Below are 15,736 nucleotides of genomic sequence, written 5' to 3'. Positions count from 1 at the left end.
AAATGGTATTTTTAACACACCACCTGTTCAGCTGGTGTGTATATTGTTTATGGAGAGGCTAGAACAAAAAGTAGCTTTCCAAAGGGAGATATGACAGAAACAGGCTTTCAGGTATTTGCAGGCAACTCCTTCAAGCATAAAATACAGGAAAAGGCCATTCCATCCAAAATTATTCCTTCTGAAAATTTAATGAGCAGGAGATGGGAGTTGATGCCACTGGCTGCTCTGAGTCAGCATCTTGGCAGTGAGTCAATTCACTAACCTCATCCAGTTGAGGGGAAAGGTCTTTCTGCCTTTCATGTAGAAATGAGTCTTTGTCACATTGGCAAAGGTCTTGGGCACAGTAGTTTTACATTGAAGGTACCACCTTGAATTCCACAACATTAGTTGAGAACAGGGTGAGAAGAAAATCTGGTTGTTTGACACTAAAGTGACTTTAATATGAAGGCCTGACACACACAAATAAATTCTTATAACTTTATTTGAAGACCATATGGTTTTATACAATGTAAATTTGTCAGCATCATACTATTTGCAGATTTGGAAGACAACATAAGCTTCAATATCCTCAGTGCTTTAATTACCTAAGTAAGCATGATGCTTAGTGGCATTTCTGGTTAAAGTCCTAATTAATCTTCTCTATCTAATGAAAACGTGAAGATTTGGCTTGTGGCTTATTGTCCTACTCATTATGAATGATAGGGCAACTGTATACAGCCTCCAGTTTTACACTGCAACATAATTATTTATGAAAAGGCCTTGCCCCAGAAATGGAAATAAAGATAATTATGTTTAATCTTTTCATGGTTTATTCAATATTTTTCCAGTGAAACAGATCCCTATAGGACACTAATTACTAAGAGAGGAAATGCAATAAACTACCAGACAGGCTTATTGAAAATACATGAAACTGAGGTTACATTTTTCAATATCCTTGGTATTGTTACTTTTCTTGTTCATGTATGTACTTTTCACGTGCTTGGCTTCATGTGACATGCGTATTCTATAAGCTAATAATTCTATTTACTGCTCTGTTTTAGCAGCTTACAAAGGTGGACAGGAGGACTACAAAAAGCTGCTTGTTTAAGCATCTCTAACTGTGGCTGCTGTTGCTGTTTCTGCACTGATAAGGGCGCAGAGAGTGCTCGGTGCCAGGTGCCTCAGAAGGGTGAGTTTAGGGTTAGCACCAAGGGAACTGGTGGTTTTACACCAGTTAGAGCCATTCTTAGTATTCTGACATGTTCCATGAACTGCCTGAGAATGTCCCCACTGGTTGATTGACTCTGCTTTCCTCATGTTCTGCAGCTTGATGTCCTTAGTAGATGTCAAAATGGGAATTTTCTTTTGTAATTTCATCATCAGCTGATGTATCTATTATTGAAATGGACTTGAAAAAGTAAAACTATTTAATGGGATATGACAAACTTTTGGAAAAAACTACATTTGTGGACAACTTCATGATTTTTTAAAGTTCAAATAAAGCTTTAGCAAACATGATGAACATAATTTTTGTGCTCTCAACAGGAAGAGTGGTGAAATGGCCTTATTTTAGGCTATGGCTAAGCTGGAGAGCTGACTGGTTTTACAGCATTTATGTATTCAGTGTTTAAGTGTGGATGGTATTTGCAGCATTCTTAAATCTGAGAGTCACTGCTAATGGCTTCTTTCAAGTGTATAGGCAGTGACCTTGTTCTCTGGGAGACTGGGCAGCAGGGCACAGTGCAGAGCCAAGAAGCAGCCATCAATATGTGAATGAAGTCAGTGTTTCCATTCTATTCCCAGAGAGGCAGTGGTCTTGTCTCATGAATGTCACCTGGATTTGTGGTGAACAAAGAATTTTAAGTTTTACTGTAGAAGTATTTGAATGATGGCTGGGTACATGCATTTGAAAATGGATGAATAATGCAGCACGGGTAGGATTTCATGGTTTCTCTTGTCAGCTGCCATGCTGTGGTTTAATATTTTGAAAAGTGATTTTTATTTTGATTTCCATACACATCTTCATGTCTGTCTAACTGCACTGCTGCCAAGACAAGGAGGTAACAAAAAAATGGATGAGGAGCTGTTCTGATTTAACCTTAGGTAACTCTTAGTGTCATTTCACCATTTTAAAACAGTGCTGATGAATCACTCTACACTGGGAGTATGTAGATAATAAAATAAAAAGCAAGAGACGAAGAGGAGAGAACAAAAATATGCAGATTAAAATGCTGTTACCATATGCCACTATTTTTGTTGTTGGCACTTAGCTTTTCTAAGGAAATAGAGCAGAACTTAATGAAGGGAATCATTCTCCCAGTTGCTCTGGTTCCTCAAAAAGGGACCTTGGCAGCACCCGGCAAAATTGTTGCTCTGAGACTTTGAGCCGCTCTTATGTGAAATGCATTTGAAAGTATTAAATCAGATCTAGTGTATATTGTAGCATGGAAATGTAATTTTAGCACAGATGTCACAAGGAATTACACTATCCCTGAACAGTGATGTTTTGATCACTCCCTTTAGGATAACATCTTGTACCTTATTACTGCTGTGCTCTGTCCTGATGCTCAGAGAAGCACAGATCTCCTGTTTTCAGGCAGTTACCCCAAGCGATGCATGCAGCAAGCCCACACTTCTTTTTGCCATGGTACTCTACAGTATTCAAAATCTTGTACGTCTGTCTTCAGCTGCTGAATGCAGCACAATGTTACTTTGGTCACTAGAGTTACAGTTTTCATTTTCAACAGTATTTTAAAATTTGATACAGAAAAGAGTTAATGAAAGAGATTATTAGACTTATTATTTCTCAATAAACTTGAGTCACAGTAAAATGAATGCTTTGGATATAACATTTTTATCTTTATCTATTAACAGTGTCACTAGTAGTGTTTTAAATCCTGGTTTTTATGAGTGGAATATTATGAAGGAGAATGACTTCTTAAGTAAAGGAATCTGCTTGATTATTTATGATTTCCTTTTTCTTCACACTTTTCATTTGTGGTTTGCTTTTGTCGATTGACTTTTTTGTATGTTCCAAATGTACTAGCTTAGTTCAGCAATTCTTTATAGCAAGACAGGTTACTACAGGGAAGATGCTGAATGTGGGTACATTTGTCATGGAAAAAAGCCTACACGTGTCAAAATGGAGCTGTGCTGACTGGTCTGGAAAGCTTAAATAGGTAACAATTAATATGGGTACCACTTCTTCAGTGTTCTGACAAAACCAGAAACTTTTAATGTCTCATGCTTTGGGTTTTTTTTGGTTTTGCTACTAATTGACATCTTTGGTTTTATTAGTAGTAACGAAATAGAAGACTTAGTGGAAAAGAAAATGAGGGTTGTTGGAGTTTTTTAAAGTTTTAGCTAGTTTAAAGTAGTTGCACTCATAATTCCTGGCTTTCTATCTGAAGATGCATAAGGTTGAATCAAATATTTATTAGCATGCTCACAGCTCAAGTTGGATCCTCAGCTGTTCAGAGCGACTTTAATGAGAAAAAAAGAGGATATGAGCTTCATGGTGTTACAACTGTGCAGAATTCAGCTGTTCTTGGATAATGTTTCTAGATGGTTACAGTGAGTCAAAGTGTCTGCTGAAACATGTCACCTATATGCTGTGGAATATTCCATTAAAGCACTATATGAACTTGCAGGAACTTCCTTGAACATAGGGTTCTACTGCTTGACCTTGAACACAGGTCTACTGCTGAGTACATTAACTGAATAAAAATAGTATTTTTTTGTACTCTCCCAACCCTATGTGAATTGTTGAAGATGGTAAAATATATTTTATTTGCAAGATGTTTACATTAGTTTTTTAAAACTAGGTATAATCTTTGTACTAATGTATTAGAAACTACAAACTGAGAGCAAGAACAACACAGCTCAGGAGGCAATTTTTTTTCCTTAGGATGAATTCAGATCTGTATGGCATAATCAATTCATGTGGTTACAGTCAAAATTCTGATGAAATCACTGGAAATAGACGTATATGAGATGTCTAAAGGAGATAAAATATACAGTCAAAGTCTGTATCATTAAGTAAGTATTATGATATAGGTTTTAAGTGATTCTTATACTGAAAGATGTGTAGATGTGCAGAAATGCTGTTATGGCAATTGTGGCTTTCCAGAAAAAAGTAGTCATCTTTCTGTTATATATTTGTATGGAAAACTTGCCTGTTTATTACCTCTTTATTTCTGGTCCATTTCTGTGGCCCTTGTTTGAGTTTGCATGAATGTACAAATATGTGTGCAAAATTTCAACTCCTTTCCCAATTACTTTCTCTTTACTAAGACTATTGGTAAACTTTTTAAGATTTCAAAAACCCCTTTATGGTGTTTCTGTGTACTTGGCTGAAAACACATCTATTTTTATTGTGTTTCAGTAATTACCTGTGGTTAAATTTCTTCCAAATATGTTGTTGTATAAAATCACATAATCTCCTAGAAAAACAGAAAGATATGATGCTAAATTGTTCTACTGTCATCACCATGATAGGAAGGATAGAATGATTGTTGTTTTTCTCATTTCTCTGTAAAACCTACAAAGAGCAAATGCATCATTTGAACATATGTGAAATAAGTGGCATCTATAGCTAGCACGCTCAGTAACAAGACCTCAGATGTAATTTTCTGTGCTTTCCCTGTTTACTTAGTTCTGTTCTGTAGAAGAGAATAAGATAGGAGATAATTTCTTGGGAATTAAGACAGTTCAGGCATGATAATGTGTGTTAGACTGGACAGACAAAGCAAAGGAAAAAGGATAATTAATAGTCCCAGTTCACCCAGATCTGAAGAACAGGAACACAAATAAAATATATAAAATTTGTCCTGTCTGGTCCAGCCCCAGGTTTATTGGGTCCTGTACCCTATCTATGACAGTGACCAAACCCAAGTATCTGTGGAGTTGGATGGGAATAGAGCACTCTGTAGCTCAGAGGAAAGTGGGGTGACTGTATAAGTTAGAGGTTTTTGCTTTCATTAATTCCCTCTGTCTCCTCTTGGGCCTGTGTGAACTCTTAGAGTGCTGTGGCAGGAGGTTTCATGCACTGAGTGCCTGTGTACAAAGCACCCACCGCCTTTCTGTCCCATGCCATCTGCCTTGTGCTGACCTGAGTCCGTGGCAACCAGTGACATATTAGAATGATTCTTGTTTGGGGTAATCAGGCTTACACATCTCTTCATGATTCTCCATGATCTCTTTTGTTTGAGCTGACTGTCCTTTGCCCTTTTCCATGTCACACCCTGGAGTTATATAATGGCAAAATGTCTTGTTCTTGTATTCCTCCCTAATCTTTCCCCGCCCACTGACTTGTTTGGGCAGTCAGCTAATACTTCTGTCAGATGATGTCTTTGTGATCAAAAATTCAAAGCGCTTGTTCATGCAAGAATATGGACAGTCTGGATCATTGAGCAAGTGAAATTAGGGTTTTTATATTTTTAATCTCTTTTAATTGTCAATGAATTAAATCAATATTCCCCAAATTGAGTGGTTTTTGGCAGTTGTTAAGTGACCTCCCTGCCTTTGTTTTGGCCCACAAGCTTTTTCATTCTTGTTCCCTCTGTCCCATTGAGGAGGGCCAGTGACAAGTTGCCAGGGGCAGCTGGCCAGGGTCACCCCCCATTTGCCAATGTGTAGAAACAGTGTGGTATTAATTTAGCTTGTGAAACTTCACTGGTGACTTCTTTGTACTGCAAAAACCATTTACTTCTGTTTCCAATCTGTGTATATGTATCCCAGGGTAAAAAACTTTTGTCTTATCTCAGGGCTCCTTAATATCCTGCAGAGCTATGGTGCAGAAACTTGCATCTCCGTTCTTTATTCATTCCTGTTTGTTGATTTTTTTTAAGAAATTTAAATTTTGTGGGATAGGGTTTTTCCTTCTCATTACATAAAGGCATATGGCTGTGTCTCCAGTGTACTCTTGGTCTGTGTATCTGTGCCCCTGCATGGTTATCTGGATTGTGTCAAACTGTGCAGCTGATGAGTTTTCCCAACCTTCCTTCCTTGAGAGCACTAGTTTTGCTTTCTTCTCTATTCCTGGCAATTGATTATCACAAGAAACCAATTTTCTTTGGTGTTTTTGGGCTCTATCAAATGCCAATGAATTCCAAAATTATTAGAGGGGGAGGGGAGGAGAGTGGAAAGGGAATCATAAAGGCCTTTCTTCATTTGAAGTATGAACAAAAACAAGAGCAGTGTCATGTAACACTGATTTTTTTTTCCCCCCCTTCCTTAGATAAGCTTTTCCTATAATGAACACAGCCGGGAAATAGACAGTTCTATGGGTTTTGTATAAAGCCAGTGCAATGAACAGCTCTGATGTAACACATTACAAAAATGATGACCACTTCTGTTTATACAGTTTGGTGACAAAGATGAATTTCTTCAGGAAAAAAAAGTTTATAATAGGAAGTATCTGTGATCTATTAATTATGTAAGATGGAAAAACCCCCATTACAAACAGAATAATGGTACCTGTATTAAAAAAAGTCAAGGAAAAAACCCCAACCAGAATGTATGAAAAGGGCAGTCTTATGGAGAGAAGACTGCTGTTAACTGAGAGTTACATGTGTGAGTATACGATTGTTATTTTGTATAATTTTGCCTGGTGAACTTGACTAGCACGCCCAAACAAATGAGTTAAAGGCAGTTAAAAATCACTGCATTTAATCTTCCTAAAAAATGGCAACTGACCCACAGATTTCCTTAAGTGGGGGAGAAACAGGAAGAAAGTCTTTATGTGAATGGGAAAATTTTTTGTGATTTCTTTTTCCACATATGAAAAACAGATTGTAGATACTTATTAAAAAAAAAAAACCAAAAAAACCCAACTAACAATCAAATAACTAACAATAAGTTGAAAATCCTTCCATAAGGATTAATGACTGGTTGCCAACAGTTTTATGTCTTGCAACCTCTCTCAAAATCTTTCTGGTCACCCACGAATCCCCTAAATGCTTTTTTTTGTGCTTTTGGCTGTCAATGAGCAGCACGTGCTGTGGTAGCTTTGGAACTACTCATGGTTGACCGATCATCCGATTACTGCCCTTTAGCTGATGAGTGAAATGAGCAGAGCAGCTAAAATTTTAATTCTCCTTGCTCTCTTCTGTCAGGGCTCTAATTGGATGCAGTTCTCTAGCCAGTCATTATAGTTCACAAAGTTGAAAGTTAAATTTGTGAAACCTTAACCTCATCAAATTTGGTTGAAATGGTCCAGTGAGCTGAAAAGTGATTGCAGGGAGAATGAAGGACTGACAAATGAAGATGGACAAACAGGGAGTATGATATATACTGTTTGCTTTTTTAGGAAAATGAGAAAAAGCAAAGATAAAGCATAGGTACTTTCTAATCTGTTATGTCATCTCTGAAATAGCTTAACTGTACTGGAAATAATTCTCTTAAAATTGGACATTGGTTTGAAATACTCAAATCCTTGTATCTTTAACTGTACAGTTACCATTCATTCTTTTGGGCCACTTCTTGAGCCTCATTAAATTTAATTTAGAACAGTGTTCTTGAGCAGCATAGACCTGAAACAGTTAAAGTTTATCTTACTGCTGTATTTCTGTGCCTTAAACAACAATTCTTGTTTTGGGAATATAATCTGTCTGCATCTCTCCTGCTGAGTATATTGAAGCATCATGGAAGTTGCTTGGAAAACACTGCAGATACTCAACTCTTGCATATTTAATCCAAATATAATATCTAATATGTAAAAGCACACACATTGGGTAACACACAATTTGGGTTTTTGAAAGTTATCTAAACTGGGATCCTGAGAGTTCAGAGTAATCCTATCTGACCAACAAACTCTTTTCATACAAATGGAAAATATCATCAAAATCTAGCGGATGAGAAAGAAATGCAGTTTATGAGAGCTTAATCTGAATGTTATTTCTAAATGAATGAACGTTCACTTTAGTGACAAATGGAGGCTACAATTGCATATAACTAATGCTTGGAAGAAACCACGTGGGCATGGTGGTGGGATTGTACAGCTGGAAATTATAGTCTCCCACAACTTTCCTAGTGGGTAAATATGGGGAATTCTGGGACGAATATTTAGTAAATCTGTTGTTTCTGACATTTCTGTGGATGGACTCATCTGAAATCAGTAGACTTATACCAGGAACATTTGGAAGTGAACTGCATGCTTTTTTTTCTGTGCTTAAAATTTTCAACAGACTTTCATCACTAGACACTCTGTCTGCATGAAGTGCAGCTAGGCATTATGGAAACATTATGGAACCTCTTTTGCACACGTTTTTCCTACAGACAGAAAAATGCATATGTAGATAAGTAGGAGTGTGCATTGTAAATATATTGCACTTGATTTCCATTGGAGAGTCTCAAAGAGTTTTCAAGCTATTAAAGCTCAAGCATATGCAAGATCCTAAGCATTCAGGCAATAAATATAGCTAAGTTGATTTTCTTTCTCTAATGTAAATAAAGTTGAGCAGGGGCTAAAACAAAATGACCTCCAATGGTCCAGTCAAATCTAAATTATCCTGTGATTCTAATATTAAAGTTTAATGAAGACTACTCTCTGTTATATCTTAAGTTTATTGATAGAAGCAAAAGGGCTCTACATAGGGAGGAAGAATTGTGGCATTTGAAATGATGAAATTCAGGATAATTAGGAGTACCTTAAACCTTGGAAATCATTAGGAAAAATCATGATCAGGGCATTTGGGACTCCCTAAGAGAAGAAGCAAAAGCTGACCTGGCATATTATAGTGGTTCAAGTGATTTTTTTAATATTGCAAAATGTAGATAGCACTACAGACAGAAGTTTTCTTACATGGCCATGGACTACTGTAGGTCCTAATAAGCCAGTGTTGTGGCACTGTGACAGTGACAGAGGGCTCAATGATGCAGTGTGAGGACTTAAGCAAGCCAGTTCTCCAGGGTTTTGGTCACAAATGCCAAAGGCCTAACAATTTCAAATAGTGAAACTTTTAAAGGTCAAATATCTGCAAAAACCAAAGCAAGTACCATTGGTTAAATTGCTGCAGTGAGCACAGATCAGTGAAACTGAAGTGATGATAATTGGAGTGCTGAAGAATGTTTACTGTAGTATGCACTCTGCCAAACACTAAAGCGCTTGATTTACATCCTCTGCATATGGAATGTTTTTAAAAGTACCTAAAGAAGAACGCATAAATTTTGCAGTTTGAGAGTATAACAGTTAGGAAGGTAGAAGACTGTAGAGAATGATTTTTTTAACATTTTCAAATAGCTTTTAGTGATAAATGGCAGGTGGACTTGAACTCCAGATGCAATGCTGGAAGGAGGCAGGTGAATATATTATCAGGGAATATTGGTGTAAGGACATGTGAAAGTGACATTGGGGACTTTCAAACTCTTAAGAATTATAGTATTGGTTTGCCATTTAGAGAAGACAACTGAATGCAGCAGGAGTCAGAGATCCATGATATGGGAAAGGAGACCATTAGGCTGGAGTTCATAATCAATTGTCAACCCAGTATAACTATACTGAACATCTCTATGGTAAGGCAGATACTAACTGAACTTCTGACTTGGTATTTAACTATTAAGTAGTAGTGAATTGCTGATGTGTCAATATATGTAGGGAATTGCTGATTTAACATTTAGAAGGCCATAAGATAAACAATGCAATAATATTGTAGCTAAGGCAGAGTGAGGGTGAAGGGGCTGGTTCTCTCTGGGTGGTTTCAGCGGGGAAAATTCCCAGTAGGATAACTGCAGGACAAGGACTGAGTAACTGGTCATGTTTGGGTTGGGTTTGGAACTGACTCAGCAGGGATGAAGAACAAATCTGTCTACACAAGTAGTACAAGAGGGCACAACTCATAGAAACCCTGGGATATACAAAGGTAATGTCAACATTTAGAAGTGTGACCTGCAAAGGATGCTGCAACATTGATGGTCCTCTCACCTGAGAATCCCCTCTTATGGAGGGGAACATCACCATGGGCAACCCAGATGTGCCGGGCAAAACCTTGCTGAACACCCGTGCTGTGAGTGTGGATTGCATGGACAAACAGAGGAGTCTAAACCTTTGTGAGCTGGGAGAAGTCAGGGGTTCAGGAGTATTTGTCATTGTTATAATGCTTTGTCAGTCACTGACATTATGCCTGTGTGCTGTCAAGTTTATCTTAATCATACAAAGCTGGGGTTAGACAAACATAACTGACAGATCTGTGTGCTATTGCTAGGTGTCAGTTACCACAGTTAACATGTGTAGTACGTAAGGAAGCTTTGCTACATGAGGCAGTCACAGTCTTTGTCCTTACAGGATAATGCTGCTCACATTTTTGCTTTCCCACTAATAGCACAGAAAGTGATTAGGAGGGATTCAGGAGAAGCAATTGAAAAAATAACTGACTTGTGAAAGATTTAATGAACTGAATTTATTTGTATATCCAAGTGAAAATGAATTTTAGTTAAGGATAGCATACAAGGGGAATAATATTCTAGTAGTTGATGACTTTTCAATCTAGTTGAAAAAGCCATCATAAAATGTTCTGGCAATCAACGTGACAACAGACATACTGGGAATGAAATCCAGGAACACATTCATAGTGCCGTCCACAGTTAACTTAGCCATGGGAACAACCTACTTAAGGATGTGATTTGCCATTATCCAAAACTAGCGGAAAAAAATCTAATTTAATCCTGCATTTTTAAATGGATTCTGAAAAATATTGGGTTCAAGGCCATGCAGAAAGTGAAAAACATTCCAAAGCAAAATGTAGTTGTGATACACACGGGTTACTGCTTGTCTCTGAAGTACAGTAGCATTGCATGGTTTCTATTTTCCCCTGGAGTCAGCTCAGTTAATAATTATTGTTGCTAAATCTGACATGCATTCTACATTGCTAGGGAAAATGGAAAGATTTTGCAGAATAGTGATGAATACTGAAGTTGCCAGATTTTTCTTTTTCTTCTGATAAATGGTAAGTGTTTCTATTTCATCATATGTGGTTTTGGGACTGCATTTACTAGATTGCTCCTCAATTCAAGAAAAGAATTCAAGAAATGTCCACCATTTTATAATGTCATTAGATAACATAGACAAGACAGAACAAGTCTGCTGAGATGAGATTAGATTAGATACTGTTTTGTGCTTTCAAAAGAGGACAGTGCTTGCTTCTAATTTTATCTTTGTCTAGACTGTGCTTCCAATGGCAACAGCTCAGCACTGAGCACTTTGCAGCAGGTGCTGGGATGAAATTACTTTCAGGAATGGAGTTACCAAACACAGTTCATTTTTATAGTCCACAAAAAGAGGAAAAGTCTGGCAAGTGTTTTCTTGGGATCCTCACTGAAATTGACAGTTGCAAGTTTACTGTCCAAGAAGGATGAAAATGCCCCAGATTGTAAAAATTTAGACTTTTAAAATGCCCTTCTTTCCCCCAGAAGTTCACCTTGGCTTGCTTTGGAATTTGCACTTGTGTTAGGTGGAAATAAAAATTTTGGAGGCACTTGTGCAAAATATTGCTAAAGAAAGGCTTAGATCCTTCACTGTTTCCCTTTTGATTTTTCTCTCGGTTAGAGCTCAGGCAAAACTCTATTTCATAGGACAAGCCCAGTTTCTTGTTTCAACCACAGTGCTAGTTTTTACAAAAAAAGAAAAATAGATAATCTGTTACACTGCAGATGGCACAAACCCAGTAACCGGTACAACTGGTGAGAGAGATCACCAGAGATGATGGTGATGGGATCTTCTGCTTGAGCAATGGGAATATCTGAATAGGGCATGTGTTTTCAGCACATCCCTCTGCATGTCAGGCAGAACAACTGATGCAGTATTCCCACAATATCTAAAGAGCAGATCACTAACTTCTTGAGAAAAACTTCTAAAATTCTAAAACACAGAAGGAAGGAAATGCCAGACATAATGAACTCTGGACCACAGAACCTGAGACCAGTGTTTTCTCTACAGTTTTTCAAGAACCACCTTTTTATAAGACTCATTGTGGATGATAATTTAAGCAGAAAAAATTAGAAAAAGGTTTTCTGCAGGGGAAGAGATGAAAGTTTTGTCAGTATAGGTACGATAAAGACCTGGAAGCTGAGGCACAAGAGGATTGTCCTGGCTGGGTGAAACTAGGACACATCATAGAATTTTATTAATATTTTCTGAAGGTTCTATCAGAAATGAGTTCCCTGATCTTTATTCTTTTAAAGATTTAATTAATTTACATTTTATGTGTATGTGGCCTTCCCTTATTATTTTTAAGAGTATAAACCTACACTTCTGCTGATGCCAGATAGGCTGCTTGTATGTACAACATGGACAAATGAGTAGTTCAATAGTGTAGCTACAAAAGGCTCCTAGAGAAGTAGGACAAATTAAACTTCACTCCCATTACCTAAAATCAGGTGATGTTACTAAAATTAAACATGCTTTTGGGCATGTTTGACCCACTGATGCAGTAAGAGAAAACCTGGATATCCAGCATAAAAGAGTGTGTGCCCTTTGCATGCTGTAAAAATGTTTTCCCCCTCATTTTACCACTACATTAATGAAGCAGAAGCAGTAAAATGAACAGTTCTACATCTGGGATATGAGTCTGATAACTTTTCCCATATCTTCATATACACTTTAGATTGTGTGTATGGATTGTGTACACTATTGTAGGATGCCTCCCTTTTTTAGGTGATTTTATTTTTCTTTTTAATAGAAGTTTTTTTAGCTAATCCTTTTTTATCAAAAAGAAAGCACCTTTGATCACAACTCATTTAAGCTTTCATCTTTCAAGATGTTCTGAAATACACAAAATCAATATGTAATATGTGGAAGATTTGCCTGTGGTGAAAGGTCAAGAAAAAGAATTTTTCTCCTAGCTATTGACATAAACACTTGGAGGTAAAATATTTTTAAAGATATTTTGTGTCACACTTGAAGTCACATTGTGTGATATAGTAATCAATAAAGACCACAATGATAATAATTTCATTCCATCTGTATCAATGTTTATGAACAATACTGATAAATCTCCCTTTGGCTGCTACAGGGTTGGTTAGCCATGGTTATGAAACAGAATGATTTATTCTGCAAGCTTTTTCTTTTCCAATCTAAAATTGTAATGATGAAAGCACTTCTTAATTTAAAGTAGAAAGAGAAAGATATAATGCATTTGTACCGACTGATAAGACTCAGTGCAGAAATAGATAAGTTGCAAAGTTTGCTCTAAGCAAAAATAATCTCACAGGTATTTTTTTTCACATGTGAGAGCGCTAATGTCAAGAATTCACTGTGCTTGAGAAACTGCTTCTCTGAAGCACGTGATGAGATCAGAGATACATACTAATTGTGGAATAAATCTTAAAAAAGGTTACTGAAGTGTGGAGAACTCCAATGAGCTTCGAAAAGGAGTGAGGGTTTTAGAAGTGCTGGTAGGTGAATGTAGTGGCAAAGTATTCACACTTGTGAAGATGCTGAGGGAGCCTGCAAAAAGCTTTGCTGTGTTCAGCAGTAAAAGATCTCAAAAAATACCCCCTTAATCTTATGGTGTCATGACTTAAGTTCATTCTGAGCCTTGCATGCAGTTTACATACTGGAAATCAAAATAAGTTAATTAAACTGGTATGATTTTTTATTTATTTCTTAAAAACTGCAGGAAACTGTACAGTGCTCTAAACTGCAAGGCTTAATATGACACTGTTAGTCTGGCATTGGCTTTTAAAGCCATAATAATGTGGTTGTGGTCCTTTAAGTACAACAAAGGACATGCATTAGGAATTGATTTGATGTTGTTTCCTTATTGAAAACCATGTAATGAAAAATTACTGATCAAGAGTCCACTGAGAAAGCCTGTATTTTTTATTTATAATATCCTGAGCTTTCTCATACAATTGAATTTCATCTTTTACTTTAAGATGTCATTTCTTTACAAATCATTCAAGGCAATTGTCATAGAGTCTTACAATAATTTGGGTTGGAAGGGACCTTTGAAACTCATCTCTAAACTAGAAAAGAATAAGCAAAGATATAAATCATGTGGAAAATTATGTTCAAAATGTACAATTTTAATGCAAAAAGCATTATAAATATTTTACTCACATATTTTGATACCTGTATCATAGGAAATTAAGTTGTTTTATTCTGCTTTATTTTGTAGATCTTTCTGAAAACCAAGTTGAGAACTTAAGCTCATGGTGCTGGCTGCAGCCATTGTGCTAAAGATTGAAATGACCTCTGGAAACCCACTTGGAATGTCTTGGCCAGTCAAGGTAAGAACTGATTTTTTTTTCTTTTAATCCTTTTTATGTGTTTAGCTGGTGCTAAAGTATAAAAGCATGATGGGATAAAAGCCATAGACAGTCCATAGGAGAAGGGTGGTACAGTCTCACTCAGTGGTGATTTACGGAGATGGTGAATGGGTATAACCAAAATTTGGTCATTGTTGCACCAGCAGCAGTTCATACTTTTAACTGTAGATAGATCTGGAAAGCCAGGCAATGGCCCAGCTCTAACACAGGGATTTTTTTTGTGCTTATGACTTAAGCTGAGAAGAAAATCTCTTTTATTTAGGACTAAAATGGGACTTGAACCTCCATCAGTGCACTCTTACAGAAGGCAGCATGGATTCACTGAAATAGCAAGCATTTTTTTTAGACTTTTATGCAGTTCTATATAAAATCATTGTGCCTGCCTGAAGCCCATTAAATAGTCAAACCATTAAAATATTCCTACCTTTAACCAGATTAAATTTTTCGTGACAAATTTATTGTAACAGTCAGTGAATGACCACACGGGAGTTATCCTAAAACATCAAGTTTTTTGGAATGTAGAATGCAATTCTGTGAGAAAATGGTAGACAGGCTACTGAAAGAGATGATTTTTATGAAATATAAAGCATAAGGTAAGTTTTCAATAAATCTGCTTTATGTTATTACTGTGTTTCTATAACAGCATCAGAAATACCTATTTGAAACTAAAAATTAGTAAGTTATAATGACATTAATTCATTAAAAATGAAAGAAACACCATATTATGTTACATTAGGTTGCTGTAAGCCTATTGCATTTTACCCTTATATTTTCTATCTCCATTGCAAAATACTCATTAGAAATAGCTATTTACTGATAGCAAAAATCAATCATTGTGACTTATGAAATCAGATATAGCTGCAGGCCTCCTCATTTTCTTCTTGTAGACTTTATTTACATAATAAAATATCTACATTTTTACAAGGACCTATGAATAGAGATGTTGAAAAAAAGACAACTATGCAATAAGAATTTTATGCAGATCTCAAACAACATCACAGGAGAAAAATATTTCCTTTTCAGTTTAACACACAACTTGGAGAATTGTCTGTAAATCCAGATACTAAACCAGGACCATGAAATATGTATACGTAGAAATAGAAAAGAAAAATTAAAACTGGGAGACACTCTTAATACAGAATCTCAGCAAGTTGTACTCCCCAACAGCAAATACCCAGTTCTGATATAAACTGAATGACTGTTCCTTCTGTTGGGCTTGGAGGTCTGCTCCCTTTATGTGACACGTTTCGGCAGTGCAGACCTGAAGCCTCAGTTGCACGTAGAAGCACAAATATGAAATTCCCAGGGTCTGCAGAAGGCAGAGCTCAGGACAGAGCATAAGAGGCTGCGCTTCAAGTCCTCCAGCCCCTCAGAGCAGTGAAATAACAGGCCAGAATTCAGTCCTGAAGACTGCTGGGAGCTTGAGTGCAAGGAGAATATTGCTTCTTATCTGTAGGCTGAGATTCAATCTCCTCCAGCTTCAGACTTCCAC

At 36.8% G+C, this 15,736-nt stretch overlaps 1 protein-coding gene across 8 annotated transcripts in view; it reads left to right on the top strand.

Moving 5' to 3' along the window:
* Positions 1-15,736, top strand: part of LOC138118303 (uncharacterized) — a 234,410-nt gene that overhangs the window by 135,270 nt on the left and 83,404 nt on the right. For all 8 annotated transcript variants that reach the window (XR_011155086.1, XR_011155084.1, XR_011155085.1 and 5 more), the window contains 2 exons: positions 1,041-1,168; positions 14,094-14,205. The gene's annotated coding sequence lies outside the window, so the exon portion shown is untranslated. The remainder of the gene's footprint in view (positions 1-1,040; positions 1,169-14,093; positions 14,206-15,736) is intronic.

Source organism: Aphelocoma coerulescens, chromosome 13 (genome assembly GCF_041296385.1).
Source record: "Aphelocoma coerulescens isolate FSJ_1873_10779 chromosome 13, UR_Acoe_1.0, whole genome shotgun sequence".
NCBI classification, from domain to species: domain Eukaryota; kingdom Metazoa; phylum Chordata; class Aves; order Passeriformes; family Corvidae; genus Aphelocoma; species Aphelocoma coerulescens.
The sequence above is the reverse complement of the archived record's forward strand: the minus strand, read 5'-3'. Positions and strand labels throughout refer to the sequence as shown.